A 27,115-nucleotide genomic window follows, 5' to 3' on the forward strand; every position below is an offset into this window, starting at 1 on the left:
AAGAAGCACTCGTCCTCCACACATTGACTAATCTCAGCTCCCAGCCAGGTGCAGAGGATCCAGGAGTGGACCCTGGAACCCTCAGGATGGCACAGCTACTAGATGAAAAGAACATGCACTCAAAAGGCTGCATGGAATAGAGCAGTCCTCTCCTAGGCCTTCATTTCATTGAAGAGAAATAGACCTTGACTGTGTTACACAACAACACAATCTTCAGGTATTAAGAGCAGTTAGCCTATCCTGTCAATTAAACTCCCTAATCTTTTATTTCCTCATCTGTAAATATGAAAATAATAAAACCCACCTCAAAGAGTTGTTGTTAGGATTAAATGAGATAACAAATTACACTGCTGAACACTGTGTCTGGCACAGAGCAAGTCTATAGAAATGGTGGGTGACTTTATGTTACCATCATCATCATCACCATCATCATGATCTCTCTCTCTCTCTTTTATATTAGCTGAAAATTTTTCTATATCCCTTAAAACAGCTGAGGGTTCCAAAAATAATTTTTTTGGCAGTGCTCACTGGGCAGCATACTTCCAGAACCCAGGATCTGCAGTCTAAGAGCAGAGCTTATGGGATACTGATAACTTTTTTCATTGGCTTCAAATAGTTTTCATTGGATAAGGTTAGATTTTTTAATGCCTATCATTTACTGAATAATTAAAGTCATTATTTCCAGTTGCTTTTGGGCATGCCAATGTAGAAAATCCTCTTAGAGATACCATCTGATATAATTTATTTGCTATAAATCACATGTGAGAAAGAAACTCCTTACATACCATGTATGCTCCATAAGTGCTTGTTGGTTGACCAAGGGCCTGGGTGTTTTTGTTTTTTGGTTGTTTTTTGTTTGTTTGTTTTTTGTCTCCAGTTTCCTAATCACTTCCTAAAATTTTTGCTTACCAGCTGCTTTTTCCAGTGAAACACTATTTGTCACTTTGATTAGCATCAACAGAACACATCCACTTTTCCAACTGCAGTTTCTTTAACATCATGAGACATCACACTTGAATTTACAACAGCACAGATTATAGCACTGGTAAGCAGGTTTTAGATAATGCATACATATAAGCCAACTTCAAAAGCAAATTTGTCTATTGATCATCCAATACAACTTTATAAGTTTTACAACTAGTTCTTCCAGAGGAAATGTATCATTTAAAGTAGATTTTGAAAGAAAAAACATAAAAATCAAAGCTCCAAACAGAAACAAGCAGCTTCCTTACACACTTTCCAAAAATTTTCTAAAATCTTCCCAAATAAATAATATTACTTTGAATTTGAAATGTCTTCTCTTTGGCTCTTTGGCCAATATATCTAAGTGCACACTGGAGTCCTACACTTGAGTTGAAGCCACACAGAATGTCAAGAATTACAGTCTTGCTTTCCATTTAGCTATTTAAATCTATAGCTTAAGAAGCAATCATGCTTTGTTTTGTTATACCTTTTTCCAAAAGTGGATTAAGGTGGTTTACATGTACAAAAAATTATTTATGGTGAGATTAAACAAAAATACAAAGAAAATTAGGAGGCAAAGGGTAATAGGGCAAAAAAAATAATGGTAAACCCACTGGGGTTTAAAAAAAAAAAAGCAGCAAATGCTGTGAAATTCTAACCACTTTCTGATTAGCCACACATTTTCTTCTGAGCTTCCTGGCAGCTAATGCAAAAAAGAAAAAAAACATGATCAGTCACATAATTCACAAAGTTTATAACTATAATATTGTGAAAAATTCCCCAATCAATATCCTTGCACAAAATACAATAATTTCACAGGGGTATTTTTTCAACCTCCATCAATATAAAAAATATTAAAGACTCAGCAGTACAAATCTTTAAATAAAAGGTCATATTACTTCCCAATGTGTCTATGGAAACTTGGGCATTGACAAGATTATTAGTGGAGGTAGGTAGAACTGGATTAATAAAAGCTTTCTGCAGAATTTATTTTGAATGTTTCTTTGAAGATCAGAAAGGATTCAGGTTGGTAGATGTACAAACCAATGTTTCCAGACAAAGCATGATGGAAAATATATCAGTACCACTGATTCAAGAGGTGGGGATAACTAAAAAGTTTCTTTTAAGAAGAAAGCAGGACTTGACAGGAGAGTCTGGTTAAGGGACAGAGGGAAGGAAGAAGGGGATAGAAGGCACATGCTCTTATTGGGATGGAAGGGGTGGCAGAAACATAATGAAAGGTCTTTAAGTACTCACATCTGTACTTGGTTTTTGATTCACTGGATAATAAAAGCAAAAAAGATTGACAAAGAATGTAATGTGAAAGCATGGTTGATGAACCATTCTAACTGAAACCCACAAATCACGGAATGAGTAAAATCAGGAATAAAAGACTCATGTGAGAAAGATCTCATGGTCCAGTTGACTTCGGCTCTATTATTGGGACCTCACTTTCCCATTAGTTTGTGAATTCAAGACAACAACTGAAGGTAGAAAGGAGGGAAAGGAAGAGGGAAGACTGCCTCTTATGTCTTATTCATCTGTATTCTCATTGTGCAATACAAGAAGGTCATGTAGCTGATATTCAGTTTTAGTTTGTTGTTAGAAAAAAGTACAACATCCAATTTGTTTATCTGACATAATTTATGGTAACTTAGATATTGTAAATGGGGATCCCTGGGTGGCGCAGCAGTTTGGCGCCTGCCTTTGGCCCAGGGCGCGATCCTGGAGACCCGGGATCGAATCCCACGTCAGGCTCCCGGTGCATGGAGCCTGCTTCTCCCTCTGCCTGTGTCTCTGCCTCTCTCTCTCTCTGTGACTATCATAAGTAAATAAATAAAAATTAAAAAAAAAAATTTAAAGATATTGTAAATGAGTGGATAGTAAAGGAAAAGGAGGCATCAAATATCACCTTAAATATTAGTAACAGAAAAAAGAATGGGAATAGTGTTTTGAACTAGGAAGCTTACTATTGAGCAGCTATAACTACAAAGCTCTTTGCCATATTATTTTGGGTGGCAGCAATTCAATCAAGAATGAGCATTCTTGTGACAAAAAAAAATGGATATGTACTTCAGCAAAGAGAATAGAAAAGAATGATAGAGGAATACCTGGGTGGCTCATTCGGTTAAGTGTCTGAGTCTTGGTTTTGGCTGGGACCATGATCCCATGGGTGGTGGGAGCAAGCCCTAGGGTGGGGCACCCTCACACTCGGCAGGGAAATGCTTGAAGATTCTCTCTACCCTGCCTCTCCCCACACTTCTGCATGCCTTCATTCTCTCTCTCAAATAAATAAATAAATCTTAATTAAAAAAAAAGAATAGATTAAAAAGCATGATGTCATCTACATACAGATAATAATCAAATTCCAGAGCTTTCTAAAAAGAGTAAATATAGAAAATAACAATAAAACTTAGTTAAATGGAAGGAATACTTGGTTGAGAATCAAAAGACCAGCAATTGGATCTTAGCTCTAATGCAAATGCTCTGTCCAACTCCTGATAAGTCATTTTACATCTGGGTCTGGGTTTTTCTCAACTATAAAATGGGGGTGAGGTGGATTAGCTCAGGGGCTTTCAAACTGTACTCTGCAGACCTCAGGAGTTCCGAAGGAAAACTGAAGCCAAAGTGGCCAGGCCTCAGGCCCCAAGCCTGAGTGTGTTATTAGCAAAATAGATTTGCCCTAACCTTTTAACTATAGCTATTAAAAAAGGCTCTAACGTGCAGACTCTAGAAAAAAGAGACCTATTGCTTTCAAAAAGCTGGAAAACTGTAGACTACACAATCTCTGGTATCTCTTGTATCTGCCATAAATCATACTTGAACAAAAAGTGTAAGCTGGTACTGTTGCTTCCATTTTGCAAGGTGGAAATGAGCACAGAAAAATCAAAGGAAATTCTCATGACAAAAATTTCAAGACTAGCATCGAAATTAGTTGACTATCAAGCCAGATTTCATATTTCCATGAATCTGAAAACCTTTATGTTAGGAAACAATTCTATCAGGTGATCTGGTTATGTCACAATAAGCAGACAGGCACAGGATGTGGTCTCAATTAATAAAGTCATTTTACATAAAAAGCATACATAAGCATTTGCAGCAATATGTTTAGAGTCCAGGAGCTTTTTCCTCTGAGTTTGGCCTCCTCTGAACTGCTCCACCCCTTCTCAGTTTGGGATCCTGTTGCTATATGATTCTGCATCTTATAACCACAATTTGATGAACCACAGAAAAATACCACACACACAAAATGCTACTTGACACAGAAAACTCACAGTCCACAGTTTTGTCAGGCTAAGTTATATAAAATGTAGCTGTTGTGCAAAATTAACATTTGATGAATATGCTTGTCTTTTATCTTTATAAAATGTCAATTTAAGTGAGGTAGCACTACTGAGCCAAAATGAGCCATAATTTATATAAAGTGATACAAGCAAACCATGAAGGACAGTTCTGGTGTTTAAAGTAGGTAATACTTGTATCTGAATTTGCTTAAAAAGCTAGAGTTATCAAGACTGTGCACTTATATAAGGCACTTATTAACAGTGCCCAACCAATAAATGTTTAGTGTTATTTTTAAAAAATTAAAAACTTGGAAAAAAATTCTCTTATCTGAACTACCATTATTTGGGGTCTCTGCTACATGTAGATAAGCATCCTAATTAGAGCAATCTGATTACATTAACATGGATATGCAAGGAGGAAATATAACTTATTTCTCATACATGGTAGAGATAACATTTTTCAATGAAAACCAAAGAAAGAATTAGTAACAAACTCTACCAGCACTGGCATTAAATAAAAAATTAGCAATTTTTCTTCCTTCTTTCCCTTTATGAATAATTTAATCTAAAAGGAATTAGATTTGGGGGCATATGGGTGACTCCGTCGGTTAAGCATCTGACTCCTGATTTCAGCTCAGGTCATGATCTCAGGGTTGTGAGATTGAGCTCTGCAACAGGCTCCACACTGGGTCTGGAGCCTACTTAAGATTCTCTCTCCCTCTCCCTCTGCCTCTCCCCACTGCTCATGTATGCACTCAATCTCTCAATAAAATAAAATAAAATAATTTAAAAGACATTATATTGAAAAGAGTAAAGTAGGGGTGGAGCAGGGGGATATGGTGATTGGCAAGATTTATACACACAAGGGAGACTGGGAAAATATGTAAACATACAGAGGATAAAGGGAGCCAGGAAGAAAACTATAATAAATGCTATGTTGATGAAATCCAATTTTAAGTGTTGATGTAAACTCAAGACTTTCATTATAGATAAATACTTAGAGAAACAAGTCTAGTATCTGTGTGTATATATGTATACGTATATGTATATGTATATGTATATGTATATGTATATGTATATATATACATACACACACACAAACTCCCTAGCTCTGAACTGAGAGGGTCTAACCACCTGAGACCTCAATAGTAATGAGCACATCTAGCACCCAGATCCTGATCACTACATACTATTTATTCTCTGCTAAAAGGAACCCAGGGCCCTGCAGAAATGACTGATTCCAGGGCTGAGGCAGGGAAAGTACAAGCTGAGCCTGCAGCATCTTGTTGTCTCAGATATTAAAGAAGTGTTTACAGAGTGATAGGCATACATCAAAAGGACATAGAAGCCAGTTTAAAGAGGCTCCCACAGCCCAATTTGGAACCGTATGAGTGTCAAAATAAATAATGATAGCAATAGATTATAAACCATTAAATGAGAATCCATGAGTCTATCCTGACATACATAATACATACATACTTACATACATAGATGAGAAAGCTTTTCCTTACAATGGGATGCCATCTGATGAACGTGAGGGGAATTATACAACCAGAAAATCATCATTTGGTAACCATGAGAGTAGTAATTAATTCACCCAAGAAATCAAAGAATGTTAAAAGTAGTGGGTGAAAGTTTGATGAGGAATGGAATATTTATGTAGTCTCAAAGTACTTTCCCACAAAATAATTATTATGAAGGAGATACAGAATAACTCTATGATGGGCCTGGCAGTATTTTAATCAAGGGATCAAGGTTATTACTGGCAATGAGACAAATAAAATTGTGTACTATCTGATAGAATACAATGAACACAGCATCAATTCTGTTACATTCCTTCTTTAAAAAGTGTAGTTTGAATCTAATCATGAACAATTATTAGACAAATACAAAATAATGGGCATCCTACAAAATAAGTAGCTAGGGCAGCCAGGTTGGCTCAGCGAATTAGCACCTGCCTTCAGCCCAGGGCATGATCCTGGAGACCTGGGATGGAGTCCCACATCAGGCTCCCTGCATGGAGCCTGCTTCTCCCTCTACCTGTGTCTCTGCCTCTCTCTCTCTCTCTCTCTCTCTCTCATGAATAAATAAAATATTAAAAAAAAATACGTAGCCTAAAATCTTTACAAGTGTCAAGATCACAAAACTCAAGAAAAGAATGAGGAACTGTTCCAGACTAAAAGAATCTATAAAGACATGACCATTAAGTGCAACATTCGATCCCGGATTGAATCCCTTCACTATAAAGGATGGCGGACTTGACTGGGTCTGTGAGTTTCAAGGCATGGGTGTCATTGTAGTACACATGACATTCAGGATTATGGAGCATCATGTCAGCAACTTGCTCTCAAATAGTTTGAGAAAAAAATTCTTTGTACTACTCTTGCAACTTTTCTGTTAAGTCTGAAATTATTTCAATTTTTTATTATAATCAGTAATTTATTACAGGAACAGTAAACATTGTGTCTCTTTTTAAATTCTACTCATAAAGCTGTTGTGACAATCAAATGAATTAATATCCACAAAGCATTTATTGCACAATGCCTGGTACAGGGTAAGACCTTAAAAATACAGCTATATATAGTATAGTATAGCACAATATTAAATCACAAACACACACATTCCTCATCCCAATAGCAAGAGAGTCTGATCAGCAGAATCAAATGAAAGGACTCAATATGATGGTTGGAATTACTCCTGCTATGAAGCAAATGTTAGGACCAGATGACCTTGAAGCACCATTTGTACTTAATTATATCTGGTCCCATAGTGCTAATTACCATATTTCCTCAGCCCTTTCATAAGCATCCTCCTGATTAAAAATCATTTATTAGGCACAGTACAATGTATACCACATAACCAAAGCATTATAAAGGCTTGATTAAATATTGCATTTTTCCGGGCTCCTTTTGTACCCCTACCCACTCTGACTTCATAAATGAAGAACTTGATTTGAAGAGTCTCCTCCAAGGACACAAAGTGGGTTGATGGCAAAGACAAAAACAAGTATCTAGAGAGTCACTGACCTTGCTTCTCCTGCTGGCTCCAAATGACCAGCTGAACTTACCAAATTTAAGGCTAAGGCTCCAACTCAGCCAAGTGTTAATAATAGAAACCCTAGTTCCATTTGTCCCTTTTCAACTTCAACTTTGCACTCAGCTCCATATCCAAAAATACTGTCCCCTAGGGCTTAATGCAGCATGTCAAAATAACTTTGCAAGATTTACTCTGTACAGAAAGCAAAGTTCCTTTATTTTGAGAACCAGTATTGTAAAAAAAAAAAAAAAAAGAAAGAAAAGAAAAGAAAAAAAGAAAAGAAAAATGGCGGGGGGGGGGGGAGAAAAATGCCACCGTTCAGACCTGGTATCTAATTCTGCTCACACTGCCTCATTCCTGGCGCGCACAGCTCACTTTGACATCAAGGGGCGCTCTGCCAGGAAAGAGCCACATGGACTGCCGAAGGGAATCAGAACCTGACCCTCTCATCTCCCATTCCTCCCCCTTCTCCAGGGCACCATTGCCAGCTTAAAAACAGTTAATTGCCTTTTCATACAAAGAGTTTGACAGCCACTCTCCCACAAACCGCACTAAAATCTTACCCCCTGTATGGTTTGTGAAAAAAAAAACTGTTTCCATTTTTAGGAGAGCATAAGACCTGGCCCATTTTATTTAGAAATTAATAATAATTCTGAGTGCTCTCTTTTCTCTGTTCTGGAAGAGCAGTGAACCAGCTCTGAAATGAAGAATTTACTACTGTGTGTGCCAGGACAAAAACAGATGGACCAAAAAAGTTTAGATGGATGAATCTGAAAAATTGGATGACCTTTATTATACCCCAAAAGTTATAAAAAAATTAGAAGAGCAAAACTTCCATTTGCCAGCAAGATTCTCTCCAATCTATAAATTCCATATTGTGGATTCAGACACCAGGAGTAAATGCTCATACCATTCTCTGGACAGCCAGACATCATCTCCCAGCCATCAATCTACCTCACTCTCTTTACATGAAAAGTGTAGAAAACTGTAAGAAGTTTTCTTCTCCTCACTTCAGTAAGAAGGAAGGTTGGGGGACTCAACTCATGTCACATGACATCTTGAAATTTCTGAGATTAGGCTAGGGCAAGGGGTGGGTACATTTCATTAGAACATAATCCAAATGAAACCAAGAACTGGTTCATTTCTCAGGTGGGCAACTAACTTCAGGCTGCTGACTATTCCCAGCTGAAGTTGCTCACCTCGCAGATTTATCCCTTGATCAGAACTGATGTAATAAATTACAAATGTGTAGAATGTAACTAGATCAGTGCAAATCCAGCTCCAAAACAAAATCCATTTAAGGCATCTGTTGTATCAAACATGGGTCAGTAAAACATATTGTGTATATGTTTTGGGCATAGATATGTCATCCTAAAATTTACTGTTGTGAATTTACAATATTATTAAAAATTAAGAATGGTGAGGTAGAGACATCCAGGATTCACTCAAACCCAGCTCTGCTCTGCTTTTGAAATATGTGAAAATTACACTTCCCTACCACCACTGTACTTATATGGGGCTGTGCAAATAGTTCTAGCCAATGAGCTGTGGGAATGTATCATTTCTGAGCTAGAGTATTTAATTGCTAGAATGGCACTTTCATCTCTATACTTTCTCCATAGTAAATTTTGAAGCATCATACTGATCAGTAGAATCATAAGATAAGTGTAAGGAAACTAAATGTAGAGCCTCTGCAACCCAGAAGCAATCTTTTTTTTATTCCGATTTAATCTACTGAGGTTTGGGGGATCTTTGTTACCCCTAACCAATGCCTGCGTTAAACATTTGGCCTATAATACATAGTCTCTAAATATCTAACTTAAATCTTATTTCTCAGTTTTACAGCACTTAGCAGAAATGGGGCACTGGGGAGTTAAGAGTTAGCTACAAAGCCAGATATGAAAAAGAAAAGAGGAGGCAATTCAAAGTTCAGGGAGAAAATGTGAGTCTTAAGGCAACTGGTGGAACGTGCCTGGCTGGCTCAGTCAGAAGAGTATGCAACTCATCTCAGAGTTATGAGTTTAAGCTCCATGTGGAGTATAGAGATTACTTAAGCAAAAATTTTTTTTTAATTCTGTGGTTAAAACACTTAGAAATCACAAAATAAAATAATAGAGATTATTAAACCAAGTACAACCAATGTGGTTAGGCATTAGGTTATTCTCTGAAATTCTAATAGCGTTTACTGCTGTTTTACATGGCTTACGTTGGCACTAAAGTACACGCAGGGACTATCTCACTCTGCCTTATCCTAAAAAGCACCACATGAACTGTGACCAAAAAGAAAAAAAAAAAAGCTCTCAAGTCTTTTAAATTAAAAATTCTTGGAATTCAACTAATCTTACAGATGTATTTTTTATTTATTTAATTTATTTATGTTTTCCAAAATAGCACCCAGACAAGAATCCTTAATAATTTCTTCAGACTTTATCTCCCTTCTGAAATACGTGACCCAAATACCAATCACCAGCCTCAACACCATTTAACTCATCCTCTCTCCTACTTTAAACAGATACCTTGCACATACGCAATAGTCATAGAATCATGATTTTTTTAATCTTAAAGGAGATTTGGAGACACTAATATTGTCCCCCGTCAAAAAAAGCTGGACAAAGAAATAATAGCCAATATTTTACAATAGTTTTTAAGCTATAGCTTTAGTCTGTTATATGAAACATCAGAAAGGCTACTGTATATTAATGTAAACATACAAGAAAAATATCATACTAATAATTAAATGAGAATACAAGCTGCCGATATCCCTTAGGTTTTTTTTTTTATTATTAATAGCAAGATGTTATCATTTGCTCGCATTCTTCAGCTTATTAGGAAACTTGGACTGTAATTTTGGATCCTGAGTCAAAAGTACTAATTAAATGATAAATGTCACTTTTTCTCCTAACTTACACAACTAGAATTTTGAATAACACATTCTTCTATTGTGCCAAACCAAGAGAGAAAATATTACTCTTTTGGTCTTTAGAGGATGAAAACGGACCCATATAAGTGATTAATTTGTAAATAAATGGGACTTTTTATATTTACTAGAATTCTACATTTTTGCTTTTTTTAGGCAAAGGCATTCATGATCCTCTAACTGCATCACAAACATGAATTATTCACTATTTTGATTAAATCCTAAATGGTTTTAAAATGATCAATATCCCATTTACAAATGAAGTTCAGAGGCAAATTTATGTGTACCAAGTTTGTCTACTATTTAAGACAATAAAAAAATCTGATCTGGACTACAAATCATTTTTTTCATTTTATAGTTGTATTACAACTATGGTGTTCAACATTCTAGTTCCCTCCTTTCTTTTCCCTACTTCCAAGAAAGAAAGAAAGAAAGAAAGAAAGAAAGAAAGAAAGAAAGAAAGAAAGAAAGAAAGAAAGAAAGAAAAGAAAGAAAGGAAGGTGCGAAGGGAGGGAGGGAGGGAAAATAGACAACAGATCCAGCCATCAAGTGTAACTTGATGTTTAACAAATCAAAATGTAACTAAGTAATACTTTCCTGATTCATATCTTTATATCATTCATGTGTCCTTATACTATCCTCAAATTCTTGGTCCCTCTTAAAAGAACAAATAATATCCCATGCATTAACAAACCTCATCAACTTGCCATTAACTGGTATTTTCAGGTAATGGAATAACAATAATAACTAGCATTTATTGAGATGACTTTGTATGGGCACTGTTATAAAAGCCATAGACATATTAATTTATTGTACCATCAGAACACCTCTATGAAGTAGAGAAGGTAAACATTACCCTCAACTAACAAGTAACTACAGCACAGAGGTTACTTATCTTGCCCTGTGGCAATCTAGAACTCAGACCATGGCATTGATCATGGAGGCCCACTGTACTCCATACTTTCTCTCTTGTTAATCCAGTATTCTGCCTAACAAAGAACTATTTCATGCAATTCTTCAATAATTTTCTAAGTCACAATATAAAAATTACATAACAATAGAATTGTAACTAATTTCACTTTTCTTTAGTGATTCAGAAAACATATTAACATTTTGAAGAATTTCAGAATCAGCAACCATTAAATGCATAATAAAGTCTACCTCAAGAGACTTCAGAGGATTGAGAAAACTTAGATGAAATGTGTCAGCAGAGCCTGACCAATAGTGTGTATTCAATAAATGGAAGTTATTTATTATTATATTAATTAGAGATTTGTAAGATTAACTTATAACAGTAGAAATTAGAATTTAAAAAAGAATACTTGGTTCTTCTTATAATGTTTCACAATACATTTATAACTCCCTTAAAAGAACAGATTCCCAAAAATTGAGTGAAAATTGAAATATTTATAAAATAAGTCATACTTTCCCATTTAAGGATATTTTCATTCAGAGATACTTTATTGTCTTCATGTTTAAATTTCAATTAACAGCGACTGCTAAATCTTCAACCTCACAGTTTTTTGGCCACCAGTCTGTCAAGGGATTTATAATCATTCAAATATGCAATTACTCTAGAGATCCAAATATTTATAGAGCCATAAATTATTTTGTAAAGTGCATAATCTTGACAATTTTGTACTTTCAATTTGTTATGTCTGAATTTTCTCATACTGGGAAAGAAGAAATGCTGAATAACACTCCACTCCATCTAGCACTCCTTTTCCCTTGCTACGAAAGGCAAGTCCTTGAGTTTATCAGACTGAGTGCAGATTACTGAGGCAGGATGAAGAAAATACAAAAGGAACATATTCCTTTTAATTTCTTTTTTAATAGAAATTGTATCTTCTTTGTTGAGATAGGACACTACAGAAATAAAGAATTTAGAGTCACTCTGAATATGAGTCTCATATCAACCTATTTCCCAGAAGAAAAAGAAAGAAAGAAAGAAAGAAAGAAAGAAAGAAAGAAAGAAAGAAAGAAAGAAAGAAGAAAGAAAAAAAGAAAAAGAAAAGAAAAAAGAAAAGAAAAGAAAAGAAAAAAGAAAAGAGAAGAGAAGAGAAGAAAAGAAGCAGGAACATAATGAATCCTAGCCTCAAGTCAACAAGAACAAACCAGAGCTGTAACTTCCTGAATTCATACCTCCCCTCTAGTACTCAGAGTGGACAATTTCATCCCTTAGATGGTCAGGCTTTGAGAAATATCTCACTATAGGCCTGGCTAGCCAAACACAGGGTGTATAGCTAATCAATGTTAAATAAATAATATGCTTAACACATCAAATTAGTAGTATTTTGTTTTTAATTTTTATTAAGGTACAGCAAAACACACAAGTTCAAAGTGTATAGCTCAATGCAGTTTTATATAATTCCATATGCAAGGAACCTCATCCAGATCAAGATATAGATCATTTGGCAGGAGGGACCAAAATGGAAGTACAGGAGGCCTCTGAACTTCCCTCCTCCAATGTACAGCTATATATGGAACAATTCTCTCTGAGACAAAAACCAGAAACTAAGTGACTTCTACACGTTAACATCTGAAAGTAGGAAAGTCTGAAACATACTCTTACCATAAACCCCACCCCAGCACAGCACTACACAATCAGAAGCAAACCTTCCAACTGCCAGCTTCCCCTTAAAGGGTGAAGGGACACACCCCAAAAACAATTAGCTCTGAAAGCCAGTGGGGCTTGCATCCACAAGTTCCATAAGACTGGAGCAAAAAAATGTAGCAGTTCTTAATTGGCATGTGAGTATTCCCCATGGCTATCCCCCCAGGGCAGAAGTAGCACATAAAACACTCCTCTCCCAGTCTTTCACTGGAAGGGATTTGACTATATACTTCAAAAGTTGTGGCTTGAGGATTCGACTTCTAATAGCATGCATTTAGGGGTGGACTGAGATCTTGGCTGGAGTCTGAAAAACTGGCGGACACTTCCCCTGCTTTCCTCCAGCTCACTCCAACAATAAAACCAAGTCATCAGTGTCTCCCTGGAAGGAGTTTATCCACATATTGAGTGTCTGAACTTTTATGGCTATCACCTAAAGGCTGAGACTCCAAATCATCTAGCTTTGATAGCCAGTGGGCTTGCATTCACAAGTCTCACATGACGATGGCAAACAAAAAGCCAGTTTTTAAACTGGCGTAGAAGCACCAACCCTGAGGCTATACACCCAGGTTCAGTACAGAGGGAGTAGGCAAAAATGCCTACCTCCCAGTTTTTCCATGGAAGGGGCTTAACTACTTTCCTAGCTGCTGCCTGAAGGTCCAGTTTTTAATCCGCCTGCAAATATCCCCTTTAGGATATTGATGGGTCTTAGCATATCCTCAACTACTGGGAGCAACTAAGAACAAAGACAGCAAGGTGAACAATCACAAAGGTTTGAAAGACAACCAGCCCAGGCAAGGTTGATTGATGAGGTTCATCTATACAAGACCAGTCTGACAAGACTAGGAGAAGTGGCTATTTTATCTAATGTGCATAAGCCAACACAGAGAGTCAAAGAAAATAAACAGGGGAATATGTTCCAAACAAAAGAATAAAATACATCTCCAGAAACTCATCTTGGTGAAACAGAGATACGTGATTTACCAGATAGAAATTTGAAATAACAGTATTAAAGATGCTAGGAGAGCAATATATGAACCAAATGAGAAATTCAACAAAGACGAAATATAAGAAATATAAAACAAAATAAAACAAAAAAAACCAGAGAGCTGTAAAATGGAATAATCAAACTGAAAATTTTAACAGAGGGGTTCAAAAGCCGAGTAAGTCAAGCAGAAGAAAGGATGAGTGAACTCAAAGACAGAACAGTGGAATTCATCCATTAATAGAGCAAAAATTGAGAAGAATTTTAATAAGTGAATATAGGGATCCCTGGGTGGCGCAGCGATTTAGTGCCTGCCTTTGGCCCAGGGCGCGATCCTGGAGACCCGGGATCGAATCCCACATCGGGCTCCCGGTGCATGGAGCCTGCTTCTCCCTCTGCCTATGTCTCTGCCTCTCTCTCTCTCTCTCTCTGTGTGTGTGTGACTATCATAAATAAATAAATAAATAATTTTTTTTTTAAGAAAGTGAAGATAGTTGAAGGGACTAATGGGATACTATCAAGCAGATGAATATACACATTATAGAGGTCCCAGAAAGAAGAGAGAGAGAAAAGGGCAAAGAGCTTATTGAAAGAAATAATGGCTAAAAACTTCCTAACATGGAGAAAAAAAAACAGATATCCAGATTCAGGAAGCCCAAAGAGTACCAAAAAAAGTAAATCTAAATAGACCCACACCAAGACACATTACGATCAAAGATGAAGGGAGAATCTTAAAAGTAGCAAGAGAAAAGCAACTTGTTACACACAAAGGGAACCCTAATAAGACAATCCACGTTTTTTTCAGCAGAAATCTTACAAGTAGAATGATATATTTAGTGCTGAAATTTTAAAAAATGAAAAACAAGAAGCTGCCAACCAAGATACTCTATTATACAATAGGGAAAGGACAGTCTCTTCAGTAAATGGTACTGGGAAAACTGAATATCCACATGCCAAAGAATGAAACTAGATCCCTATGTTATATCATAAACAAAAATCAAAATGGATAAAAGCTTTGAAAGTAATATCTGAAACTGTCAAAATCCTATAGGAAAGCATAAGGGGTATGCTCCTTGACATTAGTCTTAACAATTTTTTTGTATTTGACACCAAAAGCAACAAAATAAAAACTAAAGTAGGACTACATCAAACTAAAAAGCTTATGCACAACAAAATAAACCATCAACAAAAAAAGCAACCTATGAAAAGGGATAAAATATCTGCAAACTACATATCCAATAAGGGATTGATATCCAAAATATACCAGTAATTCATGTAACTCAATAGCAAAAAATAAAAAATAGAAATAAAATAGCCAAGTTTAAAAATGAGCAAAGGACCTGAATAGACATTTTTCCAAAGACAACATATTGATGACCAACAGGTAAATTAAAAGCTGAATACCACCAATCATCAGGGAAATGCAAATCAAAACCACAATGAGATATCACCTCAAACTTACTCAGATATCTACTATCAAAAAGACAAAAGATAACAAATACTGGCAAGGATGTGGAGAAAAAAGAACACTTATACATTGTTGATAGGAATGTAAACTGGTATAGCCACTATGGAAAGCAGTATTGAATTACCTCAAGAAATTAAAAATAGAACTAATGTATGATCCAGCAACTCCATGTCTGGGAATATACCCAAAGGAAACAAAACTGTCTCAAAGATGCATTATTTACACTGAGGCATTATTTCACTGAAGCATTATTTACAATAACGAAGGTATGGAAATACCCTAAGTACTTGCAGACATATGAATGGATAAGGAAAATGTGATATATATATATCTCCTCACAATGGATTATTATTCAGTCTTAAAAAATAAGGCTAAAGCCTACCAGTTGCAATGTGGATGAATCTAGAGGGCATTATGCTAAGTGAAGTAATCCAGATAAAGAAAAACAAATACTGCATGGTATCATTTATATGTGAAACCTTAAAAAAAAAGAAAGTCAAACTCAAAGAAACAGAAAGGAAAATGTGGTTATCAGGGGTTGGGAGTGAGGGAAATAGAGGTTGGTAAGAGAGTTCAGTTATAAAATGAGTAAGATCTGAGGATCTAATGTATAACATAATGACTAAAGTTGATAATTTTGTATTATTTAATTGAAATTTTCTAAGAGGGTAGAACTTAAGTGTTCTCACTAAAAAAATAAATAAATAAAAACAAATGTCAATATGTGAGCTCAGAGATATACTAATTAATTCAATGGTGGGAATCCTTTCACAATGAACATGTATATCAAAGTATCACATTGTACACTTAAAATATATAAAATTTTTGTCAATTATACCTCAGTAAAGCTGAAAACAGGTACAGAGCATTTCCTACATCCCAATATTTTTAGTTATTTTAAAATCTTGTCCTAATTTGCTGGATAGCAGAAATGCTCGACAGTGAGTTGGAGATTCTACGAGAAAGGTGGAGTGATTTAAAGATGGTGAAGTCATGGGGTTGAAAGCACAGATTTGGAAATCAGAGAGACCTGCCACTTGTTATATCTGACATCTGGCAAAGCATACCTTCCTAGCTGACAGTCCCTTCACTTATATTATAAGAATTATATTTATTGGTGCATCTTTTGGGGATTAAATGAGTTAAGGCATGTAAAGACCCAGAAGGTCCTGGAAAGCACATAATAGGTAAAAATTCAATAAATGGCAGGTATCAATATTAAGAATTAATCATTCTAATATTCAGTTGATGTACAGTCTGGGCCAAAACATCTTCCTTCTTTCTGACTGCTACACTTTCATGAGATAATGCCCTCAGGGGTAGAGCAACAATATTTTATTCCTACCATTTTGATTTAGCTGTTGAAGGAAGATGTATTTCATTTGAACTGTATCAGTATCAAATCCTATTTTAAAAGCAATTGTTAAAAAATCTGAGAATAAACTTATACTGTCTTTGATCAAATAAGCTACTATAATCAGAATGAATGTTCTACAATGATCAAGCTATTTATTTTTGAAAGCTTCCAATTTTTTGAAGCCTAAAATGGTTTAGTTCTGTCCACCAAGCAATTAATATGTTCTACTAAACAAATCAGAGCTGGAGAACCAAATTAACACCTTTCAAGAGTGATATATCAGTGCCGGCTTCTACAGAATGTTTTATGACCCTTCCACCTAATTTAATGGATAAATTCTGAGCATCAGAGTGTCCCAGTATGGCTTGAAATCTTTCAGAGGCAAGAAAATATACATTCATTTTCGTGTAACTTAGTAGAAAAATTAAACTCTTCTGCCATATATGAAATTCTACTTTTAAATATATTAACCCCAAAACTAAACTCAATTTCCATTCATTAACTCAGACTTAATTCAGTTAGAAAAGATATTTTGTGTAAATGAGTAAGACCTGAGACAAATGCACACCAGATCCCTTTCCAGTTTCATATGACTGACAGATCATGTCCCAGGATTATACTTAGATGTAATTACCTCACTCTGGTCTTCAATTTGAAGCTACTGATCAGCATTTCTGCCCACTCGGCTGAACAGCACACCACAGCCCGAAAACCTCAGCCACATTCCAACTAGAACAAATCATGCGGACTTACTATATTGCTTTTATCTGTGAGATAAGAGAAAATACATATAATGGTCTTTGCCCCAGTTCCTGATACAGAGCTGTTTAAACCCTTGTCATTTTCTAAGTGATAAGAGCACAAGGAGCATCTGTTGTTCTAAAGAGGCAATTCTGCATGAGTTCCACATGGAGGCTGGTCACCAGGAATATCAAGCCATGATTAGAGGTTTAGAATTTTCAGCCCCTTCTCATCCCCACTTCTCTGGAGAGGTGAGAGGAGCTGGAGATGGAATTTATAATTGATCATGCTGACACGATGAAATCTCTGTAAAATCCTAAAAGTAAGGGGTTCAGAGAACATCCAGGTTGGTGAACACATCCACATTCTGGGAGGGCGACACACTTCAACTCTGCATGGACCAAAGCTTCCATGCTCAGGACCCTCCTAGATCTCGCATTATGTATCTCTTCATCTGGCTATTCATCTGAATACTTTAATAAATGGTAATGTAAATAAATATTTCCCTGAGTTCTGTGAGCTAATATATTCTAGCAAATAATGGAATCCAAGGGGGAGGAGGTCATGGAAACTTATGATTCATAGCCATGTCAGAAGAAAGTTGTGGATAACCTGGGAACCTACTACTTGTACATGGCATCTGAAGTGGGAAGCAGTCTCATGGGACTGAGCCCTTAATCTGTGGGATCTGACACCATCTTCAGAATAGAGAATAAATTGAGTTAAATTGCTAAATTCTAGGGGCACCTGGGTGGCTCAGTCAGTTGGGTCCAACTCTTGATCTCAGCACAGGTCTTGATATCAGTCATGAAAGGTAGACATGGAGTCTACTTTTTTAAAAAAAAATGCTAAATTCTTTTTGGTGTTATAAAATTGCCTGGTGTGGGGGGAAAAATACATTTCGTAACCAGACTCATCAGAAGTGAAGTGTTCCAAGTGAAAGTAAAGGAGAAAGACACAGGAGGAGAACTGTAGGTTTTTGTTTGAACTCACCTTCAATCCCTACCCTCTAAGCATTTGAAGTTTTCTGAAAGGAATGGGCAAGTAAAATTGCCTTTTTGTCTCCCAAAACTATCTCCAATATTCATTTTAACCTGACTTTAGGGACTAAAGTAAAATACAATGAGCCTACCAGTTGAACACAATGAGCCAATAGCAATGATATATACTGGAAGTAAATATTAATAGTACAGCTAGACAGTGGGAAGATCCTAAACAGCCCCAGGAACAATGAAATCATTCGATGGCACTTCTTTCTCTTGACATAGAGAAGTTTCAAGTGGTGTCATTCCCTTCTCCAGCCTTTCCTCTTGTATATTTGTATCTTGTATATTACCTGGGTAAAGAAACAGAGGGCACTTCTGAACTTTTTCTTTAATAGGACTTAGGGAGTGCTTTTGTCTTAAAAAGAAAAGGGGAAAAAAGAAAGGGAGAAAAGGAGGAATAAAAATAATGACATTAACAATGATAACAATGATGATGACGATGACGACGATGACAATAATGATTGCACCAAGACCAGGACATTGGCAGCAGGAGCCAAGTTTAGCTGCTGATTCTTCTGATCTGAGCAGAGGCTAAGAACTTATCATGTAAAGAAATGAGAAGCCAATGCAGTAATTCATCAGAAAGATGCCAAAGTCATGACTGGAAGGTAGGAAGCAAAGAGGAGGATCAGGCTAGTGCTGGGGACCTGGAACAAGATTCTAGAAGACTGGATTAGGGAATATGACAAAGAAGAATGATAAGCTAGGTGATAAACATGAGATTGCCAAGATAACTTCTGACAATTACCAAGGGCTGAGCTTGACTGAAGAAGTCAGGAGAGCCATTAGGTTGAGGAACATCCGAGACATAGTCCTTATAAAGTAGTTACATCCAGAGTAGCAACCTAAATCAGAATCCCTTTATAACTGGATGACGTAGAAACTTCCCTTCTGTCATCCAGGACAACATTCTAGGGATGGATGAGCTAAAGCAGAAGAGTCTAAATTGATAGACTATAAGCAGCTTCAATTAAGGTAAAACATACACAGGAGGCACCTGGGTGGCTCAGCCGGTTAAGTGTCTCCCTTTGGTTCAGGACATGATCTCAGGATCCTGGGACCAAGCCCTGCATCGGGCTCTCCACTCAGCAAGGGGTCTGCTTCTTCCTCTCCCTCTGCTCCTGTCCCCTACTCTCTCAAATAAATAAATAAAATCTTAAAAAAAAAAAAGGAAAACACACACACAAACCATAAAATAGCTTGTGATAGCCAGGAAAGTAAACTCATCCCAGGAGATCTCTTAGAGTTCTAGAAACCTAGTGCTCTATGATAACAGTTTAAATACTCTTAGAAGGCACAACATATTTTAATATAACTCTGATGTTCAAATCACTTTCTTTTTTTTTTTTTTCAAATCACTTTCTTTGTGCTTACATTCTGTCTACAAATCAGATTTTAAAAATCAGCAAAAACAAGAGCCTCACTCTGACAGACTCAGAATTCATTAATTTTAAATGCATTACATTGCATTTGGGCTTGAGGAAGTCCTGGCATATAATGAATCAATGTAATAAACAGTATGATCTAGTAATATTATAGTATTAACATTGTCACAGAGAAAATAAGGTAACAAGAGGTAAAATGATGGCACTCCCATTAATAAGTAGGAAGACAAATACTAAAAGGAAGAAAAGTGTTCTCCTACACTGAGATCTATTATTAATTGAACACTTCCATGGTAATTTATATTATTTTATTTATTCATCACTACCACCCAATGAAGAATACATCATCTTGTGTTTACAAAGGAGAAAACTGAGGCCTTGAAGTGTTAAGTAGCTTGTTTGTGATTACTCAGGTAGTGAGGGGAAGAACTGGAACATGAAGACTCATCTGCCTCAAAAGCCTGTCTCCTTCACCTGTCTTATGGTTGTCCTAGCAGTTACCAGGCTAAATTAAATCTGAAATTGGCATTCCAATGAACTATATTGATGAAAACTTAAATATCTTTTTCTATAAAAGAAAACAAATACAAAATACAAGCATGAAAATATTTTTACCTAGAACCCAATATATACTCAAAAACCAAGTATTTTTAAGTTACACCAGGCCCCTATAAAAAGGTCAATAAAAACTTTTATTCCTTTTGTAAACAACAGAAATCATAGAAATGGAGAGTAAGATATAACATGAAATGTTGCCCACCTCTGGAATACTTGCACAACCAGTGCTCATAATAAAATTGAATGTGATCAATTGAATATGTGGGAAACAAGGACAGATCTATGATTCTATTTTCAATCATGTTAAATTAGGTATTTGTACATATTTGTAAATATTGGGTATTGCACATACACATATATATTCTTAATTTTTTCTACAGAACTTATCCAGCCTATAGCTCCATAAACATATTCATAAATATATTTATAATTAAATTGTTCACCCTGCCACTACTCATAAAACATTTTTGGGATTTCATTTCTTTAAACTAAATTGCTTCATTAATTTATCCTTTCCTCTTTCCTTTACCTCTGTATCACATATTTACTTTAGCTATATGGACAGTTTGACAACAACCATAGAATGAATATGAGAAAACCACACAGTATTATGACCAAGCCCTCCCTTAAAACAAACCCCTAAGAAGAGACAAAATGCATATGAGATAGAGAGAAGGTCCTAAAGGAGCCAGTCAATTGCCTTTGCAGACACACCAAATCTCATAACTAAAGTCACCTTAAAACCATTCATTCGGTGACTTTACTGAGAGACCACATGTACTCAGCACTAGGCTGGATTCCAAGGACCTGTGCCCACCTACCAGAAGACCAGAGACTGGTCAGAAGAGAAATATATAAACCAAAAATTACAGAACCATTCTAATTTGATCAGGGCTCTAATGCATAAGATAAAATGGTTATGGAAGGTTATTCATCCTTAAATACTAAGGATAGACTTATTCTGATGTATTAACATGTACTACCCATAAATATTTGCTGACAAAGTACAAATTACAAGACGTTATATTGAGATCTCACAAAAACTATTTTTAATTTCACTTAATCCATAGCACCTAACCAAGATAATTTTTTCCCATATTGAACCTTTACTGAACTTTATTTAACAAGTCCTCATCAGCTCCAAGCTGCAGACCAGACCACTGCCATTCCTGTGTCTTTTAATTTTTTATCCTTGTTTTTCCAACTTTAAGTTTCCAAACCCACATAGACTTTGTCATCTACCTTCTAGCTTGGGGTGAAGGTCATCACCTGGTCATTTATATTGCTGTGTTCTCAATGTAATAGAGACATATGGCTAATGTGTCCCTAATTGTGTTATTTTGTTGTGCTCTGCTGCTACCACACATCTCCTGAATTTTCTTCAGCCAATTATTGTCAAGTGTATTTAATTTCTTCTATTTCATGTTAGCACATTGCCAATATCCTCATCCTCATAGAGCCAATATTCTGCTGGGGAAATACTGGATATTTAACTTTCATTGATAGAGTCACTCTGTAATACTTTCTTGAAAGTAAAACTATTATTTTCTGGAAGGCCTACATGGCCATTGTAAGAGCTGGTTTCTTTTAATATTTCAGTGTATGTCCATTTTCTTTATTCAGTATGTCACTGTTCCCATGTCCCACTTAATTATGTGATAATGTAGAGAGTGTCACAGCAGTCTAAGAAAATAGGCTGAATTACTCTAGATGTCAACAACAAATGGCAGAGCCCACAGACTGCCATTTACTTACCCACCAATCAATAAAAATACAACTGAGATCTTAATAGAAAGATCTGAAGGCATATGTGAAACATACAAAATCTCTACTCTTACAAGATGAAATATTTTTCCCTTAAATGTACCATATTTACATAGTTTCAATATTTTCTTGTTACTCCTCAAAAAATGGTATAAGAATCATTTAGAATATCCTTAGTCTACCATACAATTGAAATACTTCATATAGAGATCAGAAAATAGGGATGTCTGGGTGGCTCAGTGGTTGAGCATCTGCCTTTGGCTCAGGGTGTGATCCTGGAGTCGGGATCGAGTCTCACATTGGGCTCTCTACAGGGATCCTGCTTCTCCCTCTGCCTATGTCTCCGTCTCTCATGAAGAAAGAGAGAGAGAGAGAGAGAGAGAGAGAGAGAGAGAGAGAAAGAAAGAAAGAAAGAAAGAAAGAAAGAAAGAAAGAAAGAAAGAAAGAAAAAAGAAAAGAGAAAGAAAGAAAGAAAGAAAGAAAGAAAGAAAGAAAGAAAGAAAGAAAGAAAGAAAGAGAAGAAAGAAAGAAAGAAAGAAAGAAAGAAAGAAAGAAAGAAAGAAAGAAAAAGAAAGAAAGAAATCTTTTTTTAAAAGGAAATCAGAAAATAATTATACTTAGTGTACAGGATGCTCTTCTGATTTTCTACATTACAGTTTCTTTGGGTCTTTTTTTTTTTTTCTTGCCATAGAAATTGAGCAGGTTACTTCCTACCTCCAGGATAGAATTTAAATTTCTTTTTATTCTTTTAATTTTTTTAATATATTGTTTCCACAAGTTTCAAGAATTGGTTTCAAGATGGAATTTACAATTTGCATATTTTAGATTAAATTACAGGTACATTTTTTAGTACATATCTTAAAGTACCAAAGTGAAACATTTTTTTTAAAACTCAATATAACAACTTAGTCTACAATCATATTTTTCATAATTTTAGTTATTTAGAAAAAAATATTAACTTGTTTTTGAAACAACACATTTTATCATGAAATTTGCAGCACTTAGATACCATATTTCTCCACAAAGATTTTTCAAAAGTATGTAGGCACCAAATTTCTCCACAAAGATTTTAAAGAGGGTATTAGAAGTGGACTTAGGATGCTGGGTGGCAGCTGGTCTGACATGACAGGCATGAATAAATGTGCCAACAAAGCCCTTATGGTTTATTGGGTAATTATGAGAAGTGGCATTTGTGCCAGCCAATCAGATTCCTGGGCAGCTACTTCTAAACCCACTTACTCTTAAAGTAGATCATTAAAAATGCACTTCGGTGGAGAAGCTTTTCTCCTACTCGACATAAACAGTCTATTTACAAAGTTAGTCATTTGGTCAAAATGCAGCACATCAGTGATGGTACAGTGAACAACCACCTCTATATTACACAAACATCTTCCATTAAAGGCATTTCAGAGTGAAGCTTTCAAACATGAGAGGAATGAATGGGCCTGCAATGGGCATGTACCCATCTCTTCCCATCCATAAAACCACATATTGACACACAAAAGCGAGTTCATTCCATTTGTTTGCAGGTTTCTAAAATGTAACTCTAGAGCTTATGTATACGGTGCAAATTGAATCACATTTTTTAAATGCCAAACAAAGGGCAAATGTTTTTTATTGGAAAAGACAAATCTTAATTCCTCAAAGCTGGCTAAATCCTGCCAAACCACTGAACAAAAAGGTGATAAATAAACAGCTTTAAAAAAAATCACTCCAGAAGATCAGAACTTTTTCTTAATGATGTGGGGGTGACTATTCTTAAGTATATAATCTCCCATTGCCCCAAAACTTCAAAAATCAAGTTAGTTCCAAATACTGTCATGGGTGGGGGGTGGGAGCCTGTCAGATGTTGGAGTATTATCAAGAAAACTATGAAGGAATTAGCCTAGGTCTGAGAAACTGTGTTGTTTTGTTTGTTTGTTTGTTTGTTTGTTTTTTAAGATTTTACTCATTTATTCTTGAGAGAGAGAGAGGTAGAGACACAGGCAGAGGGAGAAGCAGGCTCCATGCAGGGAGCCTGATGTGGGACTTGATCCCGGGATCCCCACGCCCTGGGCGGAAGGCAGGCATCAAACCGCTGAGCCACCCAGGGATCCCTGAGAAATTGTTTTAAACTACTACTGGATTGACATGAATATGGTTTGTTTGTTTGTTTGTTTGTTTGTTTGTTTGTTTTTAAGATTTATTTATTTAATCATGATAGACAGGGGGGGGGGCAGAGACACAGGCAGAGGGAGAAGCAGGCTCCATGCCAGGAGCCCGAGGCGGAACTCGATTCCAGGACTCCAGGATCGCGCCCTGGGCCAAAGGCAGGCGCCAAACTGCTGAGCCACCCAGGGATCCCTATGGTTTGTTTTCTAATATGACATTCACTTCCATTCCCAGAAGGATATTGTTATCTAATCCTGGAAGTTATGCTTCTTAACAAAAAGTTTAGGCTTCAGAAGAGGTATAAATGTTAAAGTTTAGAAAGCTCTGCCAATGAATTCTATTTTACTAACAATGAGGGGCAATGCTCAAAATATTTATAACTGGTTGGCATAGGCACCAATCAATCAGAATGAATTCCTGGATGCCACTGCACTGAAGTAGGGTTTGAAATTTCCCTTAATGGGGAGTTCCAAGGAATGATTCCAGAGGAGGGGCCAAAGAAGCCAAAGCATGTGAGGAGTATCCAGGGTCTCAAGAAAGGGCTATTTCCTGACCAGTTCAGATATATTTCAATATTTTAACAACTAGTGTTAGATCTTCCTGTGTATACTGACTCACAGGAGCCTTGCTCCTATCTATAAGGAACATCTATCATACTAAGCTAGACCTGAAGAAGAAGCATTTCAAAAAGAGACTGGTGACTTACACTGAAAATGTAGAGACTGAACAAATGCACCTGAGGTCTTCCCATCAGAACACAGTGGAAAGGAAGTAAAATAAGGGAGATGAGTCCAGGGATAACTATAACCTATCACAGCAACTAAGGGGGTTAGCAGTGTGGACATTAAGGAAAGGGAAGCAATATTGACTAGAAGGGAGATGTCAAAAAAGGGATTAAGGAGGTAAAAAGTGGCCTTTTCTCTGGCTGACAAGAATGACAAGTGTGTAGGCCACCAGGAGCAATGAGGTAGGCACTGGTTTCCATCAGCATCCTAAATCCAATTTGAAATCATCATTCCATCTTCAAAGCAATAGATGAAAAAGTTTACACTGAAGACAAAGCACCTGAAGTTGAATCACATCATCAACCTGGGGCTGATGAGACACTGAATGGATTTTCTATTACATTTCTACAGACTGAACATCTGTCTTAGAGTGAGCTTATTCAGCCTCAGCCAAAAGCTTTCATATTCAGCATACTCATCATCATCTGAGGGCACTGAACTGAAAGATACTATGAGGAGACAAGACAGACCATTGGGAAATCATTTTAACTCATGAAAGCTTATTCTGAACAAGAAAAAACACCCAAATGAAGCAACATGAGAAAGAACCTATGGCCTAGCAACCAGGTTCTTTTAAAAAATTAGTCCTCATGCTGTTGCTCTGAGAAAAGTGACCTTTCCCTTTCTGAAGAGGCACCAGGTACCAGTGAGTGCCTGACTTAATAAAAGAATAAAATACTCTATCACTGAGGCAGAGGAAAATTCATATGCTTCTATTATCACACAATAGGCATCAATAGTGTTGACCAAAAGAATAAAGGGATAAAAAAGAAAGATTCACAAAAATGAAGATAATTTTTTAAAACATTAAGAGGATTAATATGTGAAGCTCAATTCATCATCATTCTAAAGATAGCAAGTTAGGATGTAAAAATCTCTTCTCTAAAAACACTGATGAGGATAAAATTTGGAGGTAATATAACAGGCAGAGATTAAATATCAGCTACCACCAACCTTCCTTCAAGAAACTTTAGGGATCATAGGATCCTGGAACTCAACTGAATGAATTTAGAAAACCATGTCAACATACCATGGTATATATCTGAGGTCTCTTCCATTTCAATGAGCTGGCTTTTCTTTAGACTCTTCTACAAGGAAGCAACAATTGGAGATACTTAACTTTTCAAAGCTTCCTCTCAACCTCAATACAAGTAAGCAAATTAAATCCTATGTCTTACTTCTCCCACAGAGATATTAAAAAGAATACCTATACATCAAAGAAATAACACTTTGGAGCAAGCATAAGTTAAGGCTGTGCCTTCTTTCTCTGGGGAAAACTGATACTCAAGCTCCCAGATCCTAAGTTCTGAATTGTTTTGCAAATGGTACGGGTGTGGAGGAAAATCCACTGGGGTTTCTCACCTGCCCTTAAATCTCTGCTTCCAGCCACTTGATCACAATTGGTCTCCTTGAGATGCTGACAGGCATCTCTCAAAAGCAGCAGCACAGTACATTTCACAGAAAGCCTCTCCCTGAAAGGCAGCGCTCCTTTGGAATGGTACCACATTGGCCAGAAACCCTTATTTCCTGCAGTGCAGCATCCATCCAAGAAATAGTCTCTCCAGGACCAATATTGCCAAGAATAATACAGACAAACATGTTGGCATTCACAAACTTTGAAAGTAGCCCAGAAACTGAGATGCTCAGCCCACTCACAGCAGAAAAGACATGCACCTTCACTTCTTTGTCTGGATTACCTACCATATACCTAAGAGATTTAGCTAGCCCACTACTTGTAAACAAAGACTAGCTCAAGAAATAATAAGTCATTGAAATAAAAAAGCAGCTCATCCCCAAGAGTTAGATATTTGGGTAAAATTTGACTCTACTTAAAATAATACCTCCCAATGATGCTGGAACAGATCCAGCCAGTGTCTCTATTCCACTTTGTGATTGAAGTTACACACCAGGAACACCAGTCCCCAATAGGTTAACTAAAACTAATTAACTGACCTCTATCTATATCCAGTAGAATGCACACACTTGGTAAAGCTAACTCAAAGTTTGTCTCACTAACTTTCAAATGCCCTGAGATTAGAGAAGGTAGGGATGTGACCACAGGTA

At 36.4% G+C, this 27,115-nt stretch overlaps 1 long non-coding RNA gene across 4 annotated transcripts in view; it reads right to left on the minus strand.

The window, feature by feature from the left end:
- Positions 1 to 27,115, minus strand: part of LOC102154401 — a 78,707-nt gene that overhangs the window by 31,155 nt on the left and 20,437 nt on the right. Inside the window, exon 2 of one of the 4 annotated variants that reach the window (XR_005381028.1) lies at positions 17,256 to 17,388. The exons of 2 other annotated variants lie outside the window; for them this stretch is intronic. This is a non-coding gene — a long non-coding RNA (uncharacterized LOC102154401). Of the gene's footprint in view, positions 1 to 7,273; positions 7,339 to 17,255; positions 17,389 to 27,115 lie in introns of those variants that run through there. One more of the 4 variants, XR_005381027.1, reaches the window with a different exon arrangement.

Source organism: Canis lupus, chromosome 29, assembly GCF_011100685.1.
Source record: "Canis lupus familiaris isolate Mischka breed German Shepherd chromosome 29, alternate assembly UU_Cfam_GSD_1.0, whole genome shotgun sequence".
Lineage (NCBI taxonomy): Eukaryota > Metazoa > Chordata > Mammalia > Carnivora > Canidae > Canis > Canis lupus.